The 15952-nt window shown below is 38.3% G+C and overlaps 1 protein-coding gene and 1 pseudogene across 2 annotated transcripts in view; one reads left to right on the top strand and one right to left on the bottom strand.

Annotated features, from left to right (window-relative positions):
* TTC1 (tetratricopeptide repeat domain 1) overlaps positions 1 to 15952 on the bottom strand; it is a 75565-nt gene that overhangs the window by 35514 nt on the left and 24099 nt on the right. The window lies entirely within an intron of this gene.
* Positions 5406 to 6017, top strand: LOC132363893 (large ribosomal subunit protein uL13-like; annotated as a pseudogene).

Below are 15952 nucleotides of genomic sequence, written 5' to 3'. Positions count from 1 at the left end.
TGGATGGATCTAGAGACTGTCATACAGAGTGAAGTAAGTCAGAAAGAGAAAATCAAATATCGTATATTAATGCATGTATGTGGAACCTAGAAAAATCGTACAGATGAACCAGTTTGCAGGGCAGAAGTTGAGATACAGATGTAGAGAACAAATGTATAGACACCAAGGGGGGAAAGCCGTGGGCGGGTGGGGATGGTGGTGTGATGATTGGGCGATTGGGATTGACATGTATACACTGATGTGTATAAAATTGATTAAAAAAAAAAAAAAAAGAATACCCAGGGACTTCCCTGGTGGTGCAGTGGTTAAGAATTTGTCTTGCAATGCAGGGGACGCTGGTTCGATCCCCGGTCAGGGAACTAAGAGCCCACATGCCGGCGCGCCACCACTAGAGAGCCCATGTGCCGCAACTACAGAGCCCACGCACAACTAGAGAGAAGCCCGTGAGCCACAACGAAAGATCCTGTGTGCCACAGCTAAGACCTGATGCAGCCAAAAATAAATAAATAAATAAAAATTTAAAAATAATAATAATAAAAAAAAGAATACCCAGCAAGGCTCTCATTCAGATTTCACAGAGATATCAAAATCTTTACAGACAAGCAGAAGCTAAGAGAATTTAGCACCACCAAACTGGCTTTACAACAAATGCTAAAAAAACTTCTCTAGGTTGGGGGAAAAAAAAACAACAAAAAAAGGGCCATAACTAGAAACAAGAAAATCACAAATGGGAAAGCTCACTGGTAAACGTAAACATGTAGTAACAGCAGGAAATCATCCACACACAAATAGGCTATCAAAACCAGCAACCACGAGAAGATGAGAGTACAAATGCACAAAATGGGAACTGCATTTGAAAATAAGAGCCCAGCAACTTAAAACAACCTTTTATGTATATAGACTGCTATATCAAAACCTCATGGGAACTGCAAACCAAAAAACTACGATACACACACAAAAAAGAAAAAGCAACCCAAACACAATACCAAAGATAGTCATCAAATCACAAGAGACCTACAAAAACAAAAAGACCTGCAAAAATCAAAAACAATTAAGAAAATGGCAATAGGAATGTACATATCAATAATTACCTTAAATATATATAAAAAAATTAGAAATGAAAAATGAGATGTTACAACTGACACCACCGACTATACTACAAAGCTACAGTCATCAAAACAGTATGGCACCAGCACAAAAACAGAAATATATATCAATAGAACAGGAAAGAAAGCCCAGAGATAAACCCATGCACCTATGGTCACCTAATCTATGACAAAGGAGGTAAGAATACACAATAGAGAAAAGACAGTCTCTTCAGTAAGTGGTGCTGGGAAAACTGGACAGCTACACGTAAAAGAATGAAATTAGAACACTCCCTAACACCATACACAAAAATAAACTCAAGGGGTTCCCTGGTGGCACAGTGGTTGAGAATCTGCCTGCCAATGCAGGGGACACGGGTTCGAGCCCTGGTCTGGGAAGATCCCACATGCCGCAGAGCAACTGGGCCCGTGAGCCACACTACCGAGCCTGCGCGTCTGGAGCCTGTGCTCCACAACAAGAGAGGCTGCGACAGTGAGAGGCCCGTGCACCACAATGAAGAGTGGCCCCCGCTCACCGCAACTGGAGGAAGCCCTCACACAGAAACGAAGACCCAACACAGCCATAAACAAACAAACAAACAAACAAACAAACAAACAAACTCAAAATGGATTAAAGACCTAAATGTAAGGCCAGACACTATAAAACTCTTGGAGGAAAACACAGGCAGAACACTCTTTGACACAAATCACAAGAGCTTTTTTGATCCACCTCCTACAGGAATGAAAATAAAAACAAAAATAAACAAATGGGACCTAATGAAACTTAAAAGCTTTTGCACAGCAAAGGAAACCATAAACAAAATGAAAAGACAACCCACAGAATGGGAGAAAATATTTGCAATCAATGTGACTGACAAGGGATTAATCTCCAAAATATACAAACAACTTATGCAGCTCACTATCAAAAAAACCCCAATCAAAAAATGGGTGAAATATATAAATAGACATTTCCCCAAAGAAGACATAGAGATAGCCATACTAAGTGAAGTAAGTCAGAAGGAGAAAGATAAATATCATATGATATCACTTATATGTGAAATCTAATAAAAAATGATACAAATGAACTTATTTACAAAACAGAAACAGACTCATAGACATAGAAAACAAACTTATGGTTACCAAAGGGAAAAAGGGGGTGGGAAGGGATAAATTAGGAGTTTGGGATTAACATATACACACTACTATATATAAAATAGGTAACTAATAAGGACTGACTCTATAGCATAGTTTACTCAATATTCTGTGGTGACCTATATGGGAAAAGAATCTGAAAAAGCATGGAGATATATATATATATATATAAAACTGATTCACTTTGCTGTACACCTGAAACTAACACAACATTGCAAATCAACTAAACTCCATAAAAATTTTAAAAAATTAAGATGCTGATGTTAAAACAAAAAGCAGCTATAAACAATTTGTTGAAAAAATTAAAAGGAATGTGTTTAAAGACTTAAATGAGCATGATGACAATGATTAAAAAAGAGAATCATGAAAAAGGGACAGAAATTTTTTTAAAAAAACAAAACAAGAAAACAAAGATGAAAAGTTCAATAACTGAAATAAAAAATTCAGAGATGGGCTCAACAGATTTGAATTGGCATGAGAAATAAGTAAACTTGAAGTTAGAGCAACAGACATCCAATGTGAAGAACTAAAGGCAGAAAAAAAGATGGAAAAAAATGAACAGACCCTTCATAATATATGTGATAGAGTCCCATAAGAAGAGAGACAGAACAGATATTTGAAAAAAAAAATGACTGAAAATCTCAAAACCGTGGTGAAAAATGTTAATCTAAAGATCCAAGAAGCTCGGTGAACCCCAAATATGTAGATCCGTATCTAGAGACACCAGAGTCAAATTATTCAAAGACAAAGAGAAAATCTGAACACAATGAAATTAAAAACAACTTATCAGGTATAGGGGAACAGCAAAACTATTAATACCTGATTTCTTACCAAAAACAATGAAGGCCAGAGGCAGTGTAACGACACATTCAAAATGGTAAAAGAAAAAAGACTGTCAATCAACAATTAGATATTTAGCAAGACCATACCTCAAAACGAAAGCAAAATAAAGACATTCACAGATAAAGACAGAGAGAATTTGCTGCTACCATACCTGCCTTACAAGACATACTAAAGAAGTCCTTTGGACTGAAAGGAGATGGTAAATTTTCATGAAGAAATGAAGATCATTAGAAATGGTAAATACATCAAAGGCTCTATATATACGTTATTTTCTTTCTTCTTTTAATTTCTTTAAAAGGCAGAAAAATTTATAAGATAGTAATTATAACACTATATGGTTGGGTTTACAAAATATATTGATATAATATATGATGATGGTAGCACAAAGGAGCGGGGAGGAAATGGAGCTATACTGAAGCAAAGTTTCTATTTTTTACTGGAATTACGTAGTATTAAAGTAGACTGTAATAAGATGCATAATGTAAACCATAGAGCAACCACTAGGAAACTTTGGCTAAGAAACAGATGGTTAAAAAATCAGAAGTATTAAAATGATACACTAAAAAAATTAACACAGAAGAAGGCAGTGAAAGAAACAGGAATAAAAAAGACATGAGACATGCAGAAGACAAAATGGCTGATATAAATATAACCATGTCAATAGCACAATGTGAATGGACTAAACACTCTATCCAAACAGCAGAGATTGTCAGACTGGAATCAAGAAGATCCAACCATATGCTATCTATAAGACACACTTTAGATTCAAAGACACAAATAGAGTGAAAATAAAAGGATGTAAAAAATATATCATGCAAACAGTAACCATAAAAGAGAGAGTGGCTGTCTTAGTCAGCTTGGGCTGCTATCAACAAAAGTACCAAAGACTGGTGGCTTTTAACCAACAAACATTCTGGAGGCTGGAAGTCTAAGATCAAGGGACTGGCAAATTCACTGTCTGGTGAAGGCCTGCTTCCTGGATCATAGGGGTATTCTCACCATAGCCTCACATGGCAGAATGGTCAAGGGAGCCCTCTTTGATCTCTTATTAGGGCACTAATCCCATTTATGAGTGCTCTACCCTCATGACCTAATAATTTCCCAAAGGCTCCATCTCTTAATACCATCACATTGGGAGTTAGTTTTTAAGATGTAAATTTTGGGAGGATTAAAACATTCAGTCTACAGCAGTGCCTATAGAAGTATGAGACAAAATAGTTTTTAAAAAAAGAAATATTGCTAGAGACAAAAAAGGAACATTTCATGATGATAAAGGAGTCAATAACTCAAGAAAATATAACAGCTATAAATGTATGTGCACTTAACGGCAGTTACAAAATACACAAAGAGGACAAATTGCCAGAACCCCAGAAACTTCCCATGTGCCCCTTACAAATCTGTAATACCCTCTCTCTCACCCCAAGCTCATATCCCCAGGCAAATACTCAATTTGTTCTTCATAACTTAACTTGAAGGATAATTTATGGATTATTGACTGAGGTTAGCATAATTCTAAGAATTTGTAATATTCATTTATGCTTGCCACATTGGGGGTAATGTGTCCAAAAATGACTCTTAAGAGATCTTAGAGGTTCCAGACCCCTAAGCATTTTGCCGTCTACACTCACGTTGAATTCTGACTTAGCTACAACTAACACTTTGAGTGCTTCTATGTGCTAGTCATTTAATCCTTACAACAACTTTGTGAGACAGGTACTATTATTATCCCACTTTACATCAAGTTAAATGATGGAGCTAGGACAGATCTGTCTAACCTTTTATGCTTTTAACCACAAGACTGTATTGTCTTCCACAGGTATGGAAATAAAGTAATTGTTCGCAGGAAGAAGTAACTGAGCAAGGCACAGGAACTGCTGCAAAAAGGTAATAAGCACAGAGCTTATATGTTTCACTGTCCTAAAGAAAAAGTGACTTTAAATTCCTTTGCTACCAAGAATTAGGGCACTTAAAAAGAAGATGACACTGCTCTAGAACATGTCATCAAGTCCCAGAGATCTGATGTTTAGTCATTCTGAGGTAGAGGTTTATGTTAAAAATAAACCTCTACCTCACTGAATCAGGGACTTGCACCACAGGTCTTGGGTTTTTCTTCTATAGTTAATCCAAGGCCATTTTCCACTGAGTTAGCAAAATGGATTCCTTGCAGATGGATGAATTCAATCTGCAAGTGTTTAAAACTTATTCTTTGCCCTTACAAATACAGAGATGCTCGGGATCTTTTATTTTATTCTGTTTTCCAGGAAAGTATTTTCTTGCATCATCGGGTAAAAGAAATTCACATGCTTTCCCAGGCGGCTGCTGAAGATGGCGGAGGGGCAGGTCCTGCTGCTCGATGGCCGAGGCCATCTCCTGGGCCGCCTGGCGACCATCGTGGCCGAGTAGGTGCTTCTGGGTCAAAAGGTGGTGGTTGTGCGCTGGGAGGGCATCAACATTTCTGGCAATTTCTACAGAAACAAGTGGAAGTACCTGGTCTTCCTCCGCAAGCGCATGAACACCAACCCCTCCCGCGGCCCCTACCACTTCCGAGCCCCCAGCCGCATCTTCGGGCGGACAGTGCAAGGCATGCTGCCCCACAGGACCAAGCGAGGCCAGGCCGCTCGGGACCGCCTCAAGGTGTTTGAGGGGATCCCGCCACCCTATGACAAGAAACAGCGGATGGTGGTTCCTGCCGCCCTCAAGGTTGTGCGTCTGAAGCCTACGCGGAAGTCTGCCTACCTAGGGCGCCTGGCTCATGAGGTTGGCTGGAAGTACCAGGCAGTAACAGCCGCCCTGGGGGAGAAGAGAAAGGACAAGGCCAAGATACATTACCGGAAAAAGCAGCAGCTCACGAGGCTACGGAAGCAGGCTGAAAAGAACCTAGAGAAGAAAACTGACAAATTCACAGAGGTCCTCAAGACCCATGGATTCCTAGTCTGAGCCCAATAAAATTGACTGTTTATTCTTCATGCTTGGCCTGGCCTGCCCTTCCTCCATCACCACCCTAGGATGTGGGGGACCCCCAGGGGCTGCCATCCAGGTGCCACAGGCAGCCTGGGGCTTAGAAGACTGGATATAGCAAAGGGGCCTTAGCCACTGCTGTTTAAGAAAAGCCTTTTTAAAAACTTTTAAAAAGTTATAAGGGCTGTGCAGGCGTAATTTGCCTGTGACCTATTCATTCATGAGAGTTTTAGGACATGGGCCGCTGGAACAACCAGTGCTGTCCTAATACTGGCAAAAGTGAGCTGGAAGACCTAATTGGAAGGGACCCCCACATCCCTTACAGGGAGTCTGCGTAAGCTTCCCACGTGGTCGGATACTATACTCTGCAGCTGTTAGGATGTGAGAGAATGCTTGGGCAGCATGAGTCTTGGGTTCTAAAAGGTGTTTATGGAAGGGAAGTACAGCCCAAGGGGTCACAGGCATAGCCCTTGTGTTAGTCTTCCCTATATTTTGTGAGCCAAAACTAATAATTTATTTTTAAAGGAATAAAAAAAGAAATTCACATGACATGGGGAACACTACTTTCTTAAAGATGAAAAAATTGAAATATATCGCAGAAAACCATCTCAACAGCATGCTTCTTACTTCTATACTAATCAATTCTCCAGTTATTTTGAAATTTTATTACCACACAAATCTCTGGTGTCCCAGTCTGAGTCTAAGTGAGGTTCTCTGTTTTGACAAATAATGCCACTATAAACTAAGTTAGGTTTTAAATGATTATCTGACAAACAGGAAGAAGGTAAGCATTTCGGAAAGGATACAAACTTGGTCTTCTTAGTTGATACTAATATTTAACTAGATCACTGAGGCAAACATGGACTTTTAAAAACAGTGCTGGGAGAAGTTGGTAGTCATTTGGAAAAAGATAAAATTAGATTGCTATGTCACACCATACACAAGAATAAACTCCAAGTGGATTGCAGGCCTAAATGTAAAAAGTGAACCCATATAAGTACTAGAAAAAAACAGGTGAATTCCTTTTTAAGCTCAGTTGCTGGAATGGCTTTCTGTGACTCAAAATCCTAGAGAACTCCAACTGATATAACTTTAAATACTGGCGTAACCTGGCAAAAATGTCAGAAGGTGTTCACCCATTCCCTTATCAATCATAAAACAACCCCCCTCCACCAGAGACTCTCTCAATGAAGTGGCTGGCTAGGGATATTCCCTATACTTTAGGTCAGTGAACACAACATAAACACACTTGACTTGGAACTTAAAAGTGTATATCCCTTCTATCATTATTTCATTATTAAATGATAAAAATTTGCACCTGCAAAAAATTTTTTACATTAAAAAAATCTTCTCTTAATACTTTACTGACCGGGGGATTTTTGCAGAAACTAACGCCTGTGGCCAGCAATTTGTTATGTAAGTGAACACTGAAACAGCCGCATTTGAGTAAATATCAACAACTTTTTTTGCACTTTATTTGAAACTTTGTACATGTCTTACTAAAGCATTCTAATATTTTGTTAGCGTGTGATAGGCAGTACATCAGGCACCTCCGTGCAGGGGAACAGAACATCTATTACAAATATACCGGGTTTCACTGCACTTTCCCCTGGAAGAGCAGACTCTACACTTTCTGGCAGCATTTTTTTTTTTAGTCCTGTGGGTATTATTTCCTCTAGAATATGTTCTTTTATTTTACCTGATAGTCGACAAGGTGGATCTTTGCGGGGGGCTCTTTTAGAAATGCCACAAGGACTAGGTGTGGGACTACCACTGCATTCACCAGCGTGGTCAGTTACCCATTCCCCAGCTACTGCTAACAAAAATTGCTTGTAAGTCATTTTATTCTGTGCATTAAAGCTACAATAAATCTTAAACGCACTGAATAAACCGCAATTACTCAAATAGAAACCCACTTTCTTATACCATTTTCGAGTTTTCTGGAAGATACTGAAGTTTGCCAGATATTGATCAGACTGACCAACTCCTTTCATATATTTATTATACTCTGATATACAAGTGGGCTTAGTTATCTGATGGCCAGTCCTCCTGTCTTCCTTTCCTGTAGATGCCATGGAGGCGTCAGGAATAGTTGTCACCATGCAGACTAGCCTCTTGTCTTTCCATAGAAGAATCACTTCTCCCTTCCATAAGAATGTCATTTCTCCCCCTGTAGGTTTTTAGATTTCTCCTTTAATTGGTTTGGTAGACCACGATTCTCTCTTATAGCCCCACAAACTCTGGTTTTATTTTTCAACAATATTTCAGATGTGGACACGCTGTTGTAAATCCCAAGGTTGCATATATATCCAGTTTCACTTTCCCTAACCATGCTGACCAGAATTCCATATTTTGTAAGTTTTCTGGGATTATAGGTTTTGAATATGCGTCATCCTCTCCACTTTCATTGCCTCATCAAGTGATAGCTCTTGTTTGGGTATATAGATCGACTGAAACTTTGGTAGAAAATAATCCAAAAGAGGTTTAACTTTTGAAATTCTGTCTGCAGGAAGTGGGGATTCCGAGTTATCGTTAAAGTGAAGAAACATCATTATTTCTTCGAACCTTCTTCTCGTCATAATCTTTGGAAAGACGGGTGTTTTATGTAAGGGATCAGTCGATCTATATTCTTTCCAGTGTGATTTTCTTATTTGTCCCATCAAAATGATTATTTCAAGAAACTTCTTCATGTCACTATTGGTCACATCAGTCCATTTTAAAGCCTCATCATACTTTTTATATGATTTTTCATTCTGTTGGTGATTCAAGTTTGTTTGAGAAGCGACCAACTCGAAAAAGTCATTACCAAAAATTGTTATTTCACTAACACTTTGTGGGTGATTATATTCAACAGTTACACCTGACACACCTGTAAAGTCTTCTAATTTTCGTGAAATGTTATCTAAAACCCACTCTTCTGTAGAAGCAAAGGAGCATTCTCCAGCACCGTAAGTTTCATTTTCACTTTCTGTGTTAGACTCAATCACTAAGGTTTTTTGTCTTTTTATTGGTCTAATACTCACATCATCTGAATCAGAACTATACTCTGAAGAACTATCATATTCTGAGACACTAGTATATATGTCGCTCGGACAATTAGAGAAAGTATCTGCATAAAATTCACTGAAAAATTCTTCATTCAAAACTTCACGATGCGTCATTTTTGAAAATCTTATGGTAATAAACTTGCGTTTATAATATACACAAGGTTGGAACAAAAACCTAATGGAGCAAAATGTGAATGATAACGGCAATCATAAATTGTGTAATGAACCCTTGATCAATTTAAGCTCTAACAACTTAGCACAGTGATGTTAATTAATTGTATCATTCTCTAAAAACATATTGATACATCTCTGGTCAATAAAGTTCAGGTAACAAAAACGTATTAATATGTCTCCGGTCAATAATGTGTTAATTAAATAATTCTACAGTGAGCATGTGTTTAATAGACAACAGGGAGAAAAACAAGAGGTTCACGTCAGCAAGTTAATTTCCATACTGTAACTCTATCAGCAGCTATCTGCTTCCCCCTGCAGCTTTGTAAAGTAACTGCTACAAAACAAAACTTGGCACAAACTTTTCAAGCCAAGCACAGTAAGCAGAGATCAATCACACCTGGGTAAAAAGGATGATTTAAAAAAGCTACACACTTGCTAAAAGGCTGGAAAGTGGAAGCATATGCAACAAAACTTTCTGCTTCAGTCCTATTTAGGTGGGATAAGGAAACCTCAAACTGAAAGGGCTAGGGACACCAGTCCTACAAATTATTCTGAAGGGAATTCTTTATCATTAAAAAGGGAACAAAAGCTTCAGTTTTGTTTTCTTTGAAATCAGACATCACTTGCTTTACACATATAGACACACTTGCTCTTTCCACAAGTCATTTTTACTAGTCCACTAGGAGTCTGGAGGGAGAATCTCTAGATTTCAGTTGGAGTTAGAACCTGACTCTCATTAAGTCTTACCCTTCTGAGGAAAGATGACTGATCTTAGAAATACTTCCGTGTTTCTTAACTCAGAAAATCCCATCTCCCAAAACTCAATTTAACAGAAGTAAATTTTCTTATTTTGGTACAGCTTAATTTCTGCCCAACTCTTTCTTTAAGTTTTTTAGACCTTGAGCACAGATCAGGGTAAAAGAAAATATCCTATTAAGCTCTTCTGATGTTGGATGGAGTCACTATACAGGTTAATCAATACTTCTTGTTTTGGAAGCTTAGTCATCTGTGTCCATCTAGCCCTCTGTCTCCCAAAGTGTGGCCACAGTTCTACATGAACCAAAATGATCTGGGAGATAAGCAACAAGGATTTACTGTATAGCACAGGGAATTATATTCAATATCTTGTAATAACCTATAATGGAATATAATCAAAAAATATAACTGAATCATTTTGCTGTGTACCTTAAACTAACACAATATGTAAATCAACTATACTTCAATTAAAAAAACAAAAACAAAAACCTGAGGATGCTTATTAACAAAGTAGATTCCCGGCTGCCACCTCACAAGTCTGTGGTATCAAACACTTCTGAGGGCTTTGCATGTTTAGTAAGTTTCCTGTGATTCTTAGACACAATTAAGTTTGAGAACCACTGATATACACAAAGAGATCTTCCTTAATAAACACCGGAAACACTGAATGCCACTTTAACTTTTCCATCAGCAGATAACTTCCAAATGTTTTAGGCTAAAACAACCCTTACTTCCCCTGGTTTAAACTCAGAATCAGAAATCTAAAGTCTCTTCCTTAGAGACTGTCATACAGAGTGAAGTCAGAGAAAAACAAATATTGTATATTAACGCATATAAGTGGAATCTAGAAAAATGGTACAGACGAACCTGTTTGCAAGGTAGAAATAGAGACACAGATGTAGAGAACAAACGTATGGACACCAAGGGGGGAAAGCTGGAGTGGTGGTGGTGGTGGTGGTGGTGGGATGAATTGGGAAATTGGGATTGACATGTATACACTAATATGTATAAAACAGATAACTAATAAGAACCTGCTGTATAAAAAAATAAATAAAATTAAAAAAAAAATCTAAGGTCCCTTCCAGTCCTTAAATTCTAGGATTTTATTTAATCACTTGCCAATAGCATTCATTAAACTCAATACTGGTAAACTCTAAGAAATTGGTAAATATGGCAACCTTAGTTCAAAAGGATGCCCATTAGAAACGAAATAAAAGAGAAACAACAGATCAGAAAGGGTTTTCTCATGAGGTTAACAGAATATGCAGGCCACTATAGAAAAGTTACTGAAAACTTTCTGGAAGCAACCAAGAGAATTGTTCCCTGCAAACATGTCCACTGTTACAACAACACTGATAAGATTATGAAAATATTGCAATGAGGCAGGAGAAACATGGAAATCAAAAGGATTAAGTAATGTGGGATTTAAGAAAAATGAGAGCGACGGGGGAAAGACTGATATAGAATTTTGGCACTAAACCAATACTTCAATAATGGCTCCTGTTTAAAGACTAAACAGTCTTAAAGGAAAAAACAATCCTTCACAGTTTCAGAACCTAAGGAAAACGTTTTAAAATCCCAGAAACCATATGTTCTGAGCCCATGTTCACCAAGCAACAGACTTTTGTATCCATTACTTAACTGGATCTATGTATTTGTAAATGAACACTATGTGCCGACAACTGGCACCAGGGAGCAAATCCATTAAAAGGACGAAATCTGCATTTGGGCTTACAAATAAAAAAACTTTTTCATTTGCAAGCAAGAATTAAATCACCAGAGCCCTGACGAACTCCAAGTCCCTCCATCATCTCCCTATTTGTAAAGGGCATCACCAGCTGCCCAGTAGCCAAAGCCAAGGAATCATGCTTATTTCTCACTCCAGCCCTCCCAACTGAATCCAGTATGTCTCGTCAACTCCACTTCCAAAATGTAGCCTGAAATCATTCACGTATCTTCACTCGATCCACAGTTCAAGCTACCATCATCTTTGCCCAGCCCGCCATGTTAGGCCCTAGCTGGTCCCCGTGCTCCACTCTGCCCCCACACCCTGCGTTCTCTGCACAACCACCAGAATATTCTTAATGAGATGGAAATAACTTTCATCTTTCCGCTGGCTTAACTACCCATCTGTTTCCTACTGCACTTGGAAAAAAGTTCAAATACCATGGCTCACAAAGTGTTCCATCATCAGACCCTCTCTTACTTCATCCCCCGCATTCTCTTCCTTAATCATTATGCTCCCGCTAATGGCCCTTCCACTCCTTGCATGCCAAGAATACACCAAACCTGTAGCTACCTTAGGGCCTTTATACTAACTGCTCCCCTTCTATGGAATATTTTCCTCTCAGATACACATTTGACTCCTTTTCCCCTCCAAGTCTTTTCTGAAATGGCACCTCCCCAGAGAGGCCTTTCCTGACCAACCAATTTTAAGTAGTCCTGCCCATGCTTCCAACTCCCATGCCTTCTTCACTTCAGCTTATCATTCCCCCCACCCCACCCATACCAACTAGAATATACATATGAGAGATGAGTGTCTTATTCACCACTGTATTCCTAAGTGCCTCAAACAATGCCTGGCATGTGGAAGAAATGCAAACATTTCTTGAGTAAATGAATGATAAAATCTCTGTAATTTGTAAGACCAATTACTGGCCCTCATGGGAGAGATAAAACATTATTCAGCTATTTAATGAAGGAAGACTATGTGCAAGGCCCCATGACAGTGGTCCTCAAACTTTAGTGTGTGCACAAGAACGACCAGAGAATTTATACGTGAGGCGTAAGAACCCCATTTTGACAAGCAGCCCACAAAAGATGATTCTCTTACATCAATGCCACCACAATGCAGTATATTCTATAGGTCCCCAAACTATAAGCATCTTTGTATCAGAATATTATTATAGCAATAATTCTCATCTGCTACCAGATACGTCTTCCTCAGCCAAGCCTTTAAGAATCACTTATTTGCTTTGCAGATCTAGTACATCTCAAATGTAAGCTAAAATCCCATTCCTCTGGGTAGTCATATCTACATTTAAGGTTTCACAAATAGTTAAGATTGCTGCTGAAACAAACACACACATACACAGTGCTTTCCTTAAGAGATTTTTCCAGTTTCAACTGAATCTTAACTGCCTTCCTCCTCTGTTACTCTTGATCTGCTGAGAACTGGCACCCTCTTGAGCCTGGATCATCTTCTCAGCCACAGGGCAAGTCAAGTCAGCTTGAATAACAGACTTTAGCTATTAATACTTGATACATTTAGTAATACATATACCCTATGATAGCATACTTTCCCAAATCCTCAAAGGTCAGCTTTATGTGCTTCTTTTTTTAGTAGAAAGTCCACCCTGGTTGTAAAGAATCAAATTTTTATTTATTTATATTCTCAAATTGGAATAACTATTATTGTTGTTGATCATAAATGTAATACTGCTAACCATAAAAAAAAGCAAACATTACAAAATTATATTAAATATAAATGAAAATTTCCCAATAATCACACCCTTTAGAGCTACTCACTTTTTATAATTTGGTGTATATCCTTCCAAACTTCCATGTATAAACATATTTTCACACAGGTTTTTAACTTAAAAGGAATAATCACTGACTGTTCCATAACCGGCTATAAAGAGAAAACACCTGGGTGTCTCCTCTACTCTCAACACTCTGAACACTTCTGTGACCAAATGTGTAGGAGTTTCTCCCACACCAAGCAACTCCAGCTCTGCAGTGGACTCCAGCCAATGTCCTACACTTTCACTCAATTCTGACACAATCTACCTAGAGATAGGGTCAGACCCCAGAGGTTAAGCGCTGAGTTCCACAAGACTGGCTCCATCCTCACTTCAGATACCAACTGCAAGTCCAGGTTGTCATTTCTGCTTTTTTTGGTCTGTTTATATATTTTTTCTTTTTCTCCTGAAGTATAGTTGATGTACAATATTATATAAGTTACATAAAAGGTGTACAACATAGTGATCCACAATTTTTAAAGATTATACACCATTTATAATTATTATCAAATTTTGGCTATATTCCCTGTATTGCACAATATATCCCCGTAGCTTATTTATTTTGTACATAATAGTTTGTACCTCTGAATCCACTACTCCTGTCTTGCTCCTCCCTCCTTCCCCTCCCCAATGGTAACCACTAATTTGTTTCCTGTATCTGTGAGTCTGCTTCTTTTTTGTTATATTCACTAGTTTGTTTTATTTTTTAGATGCCACATATAAGTGATATCATACAGTATTTGTCTTTGTCTGACTTCTTTCACTTAGCATAATGCCCTCCAAGTCCATCCATGTTGTTGCGGTCACCTCTGCTTCTGACCCATGGGCTATAAATTGGCAGCTTCCACGACCACCTCCTCACGTTCAATTAATTTGCTAGAAGGGCTCACAGAACTCAGGAAAGCAGTTTACTTATTAGATTACCACTTTACTATAAAGGACATAACTCAGGAACAGTCAGATGGAAGAGATGCATAAGGCAAGGTATGTGGGAAGGGGCACTGAGCCTCCATGCCCTACGGATGTGCACCCTCCCACCACCTATACGTGTTCACCAACTACGAAGCTCTCTGAACCCAATCCTTTCGGGTTTTTATGCAGGCTTCATTAAGTAAGCATGATTGATTAATCACTGGTCATCAGGGATTAACTCAACCTTCAGCCCCTCTCTCTACCCCAGAGGCGGGGGTGGAGTGGGGCGAGGCTGAGAGCTCCAAACTCTTGACAACTAGACCTCATCCTTAGGGGCTTTCCAAAAGTCATGCATTAACATTAACTCAGGTGTGGTTGAAAGAGGCTTGTTATGAGTAACAAAATGAACCTTTATCTCTTTCCATCTAGGAAATCCCAAAGGTTTTAGGAACTCTGTGCCAGGAACTGGACAAACACCAAATACATACTTATTACAAATCATATTATCACACCTGCTTAATACATTTAACATTCAGGCATTACTCCATGCCAATACTAATATTTATCTCTTTAATGACTACATTGTACACTACCACATAAAAATGCCAAAAATGTTTAAAGTAATACCCTCTGTTCAACATTAGTTCTAGTTTTCTAAAATTTCTAAAATTATGAATGATCCTGCAATGTATCTTTATATATACATCTATACATATTTTTAATAACTTCCTTAAAATAAGTGACTAGAAGAGAATCAGGTTTAAAGCTGTACTGTCTAATATGGTACTCACTAGCCACGTGTGACCACTTAAATTAACAAATAAAAAATTTTAAAATTCATTTTATCAGCTGTACTAGCCACATTTCAACTACTCAACAGCCAGATGACTGTTAAAATGTGGTAGCCAATGGCCAGTGGCTACCATACTGGACAGTGTAGATACAGAACATTCCCATCACTGCAAAAGGTTCCACCGGTAGCCCTGATCTAGAGAAATGTTCATATAAAAATTTGATATCTGTACCCCATAGAAGTGATGTAGCAATCCAAACTCCCAATATTAGTACATGAATTCCTACCTCCTCTTCTTGTCAACATCAGATCAATGTTCTGATCTGAGAGATGAGACATCATGTTTCAATTTGCATTTAAAAATTATTAGTGAGGCTGAAAGTCTGCACATTTTGTGGCCATTTGTGTTTATTTTTGTTGTTGAATTATCTGAACTCTGTCTACTTTAAAAGAATCAAGCTTAAACATATCCTTTTCCCAATGACCCATAAAACCAAACCTTACGTGCAGCAAAGAGACATTTCTTCATCTGTTTTGCTGGTTTCCTCATATTAATTTCACAAAGATATTTATTAAAGCAGCATAAAAATAGCTAATACTACAATTGGGGTGAGTTACCCAGGTGTACACAGTTATCAAAACTCACTGAGCAGGACTTCCCTGGTGGCATAGTGGTTAAGAATCCGCCTGCCAATGCAGAGGACATGGGTT

This window comes from Balaenoptera ricei, chromosome 3 (genome assembly GCF_028023285.1).
Source record: "Balaenoptera ricei isolate mBalRic1 chromosome 3, mBalRic1.hap2, whole genome shotgun sequence".
In the NCBI taxonomy this organism is placed as follows: Eukaryota; Metazoa; Chordata; class Mammalia; order Artiodactyla; family Balaenopteridae; genus Balaenoptera; species Balaenoptera ricei.
The sequence above is the reverse complement of the archived record's forward strand: the minus strand, read 5'-3'. Positions and strand labels throughout refer to the sequence as shown.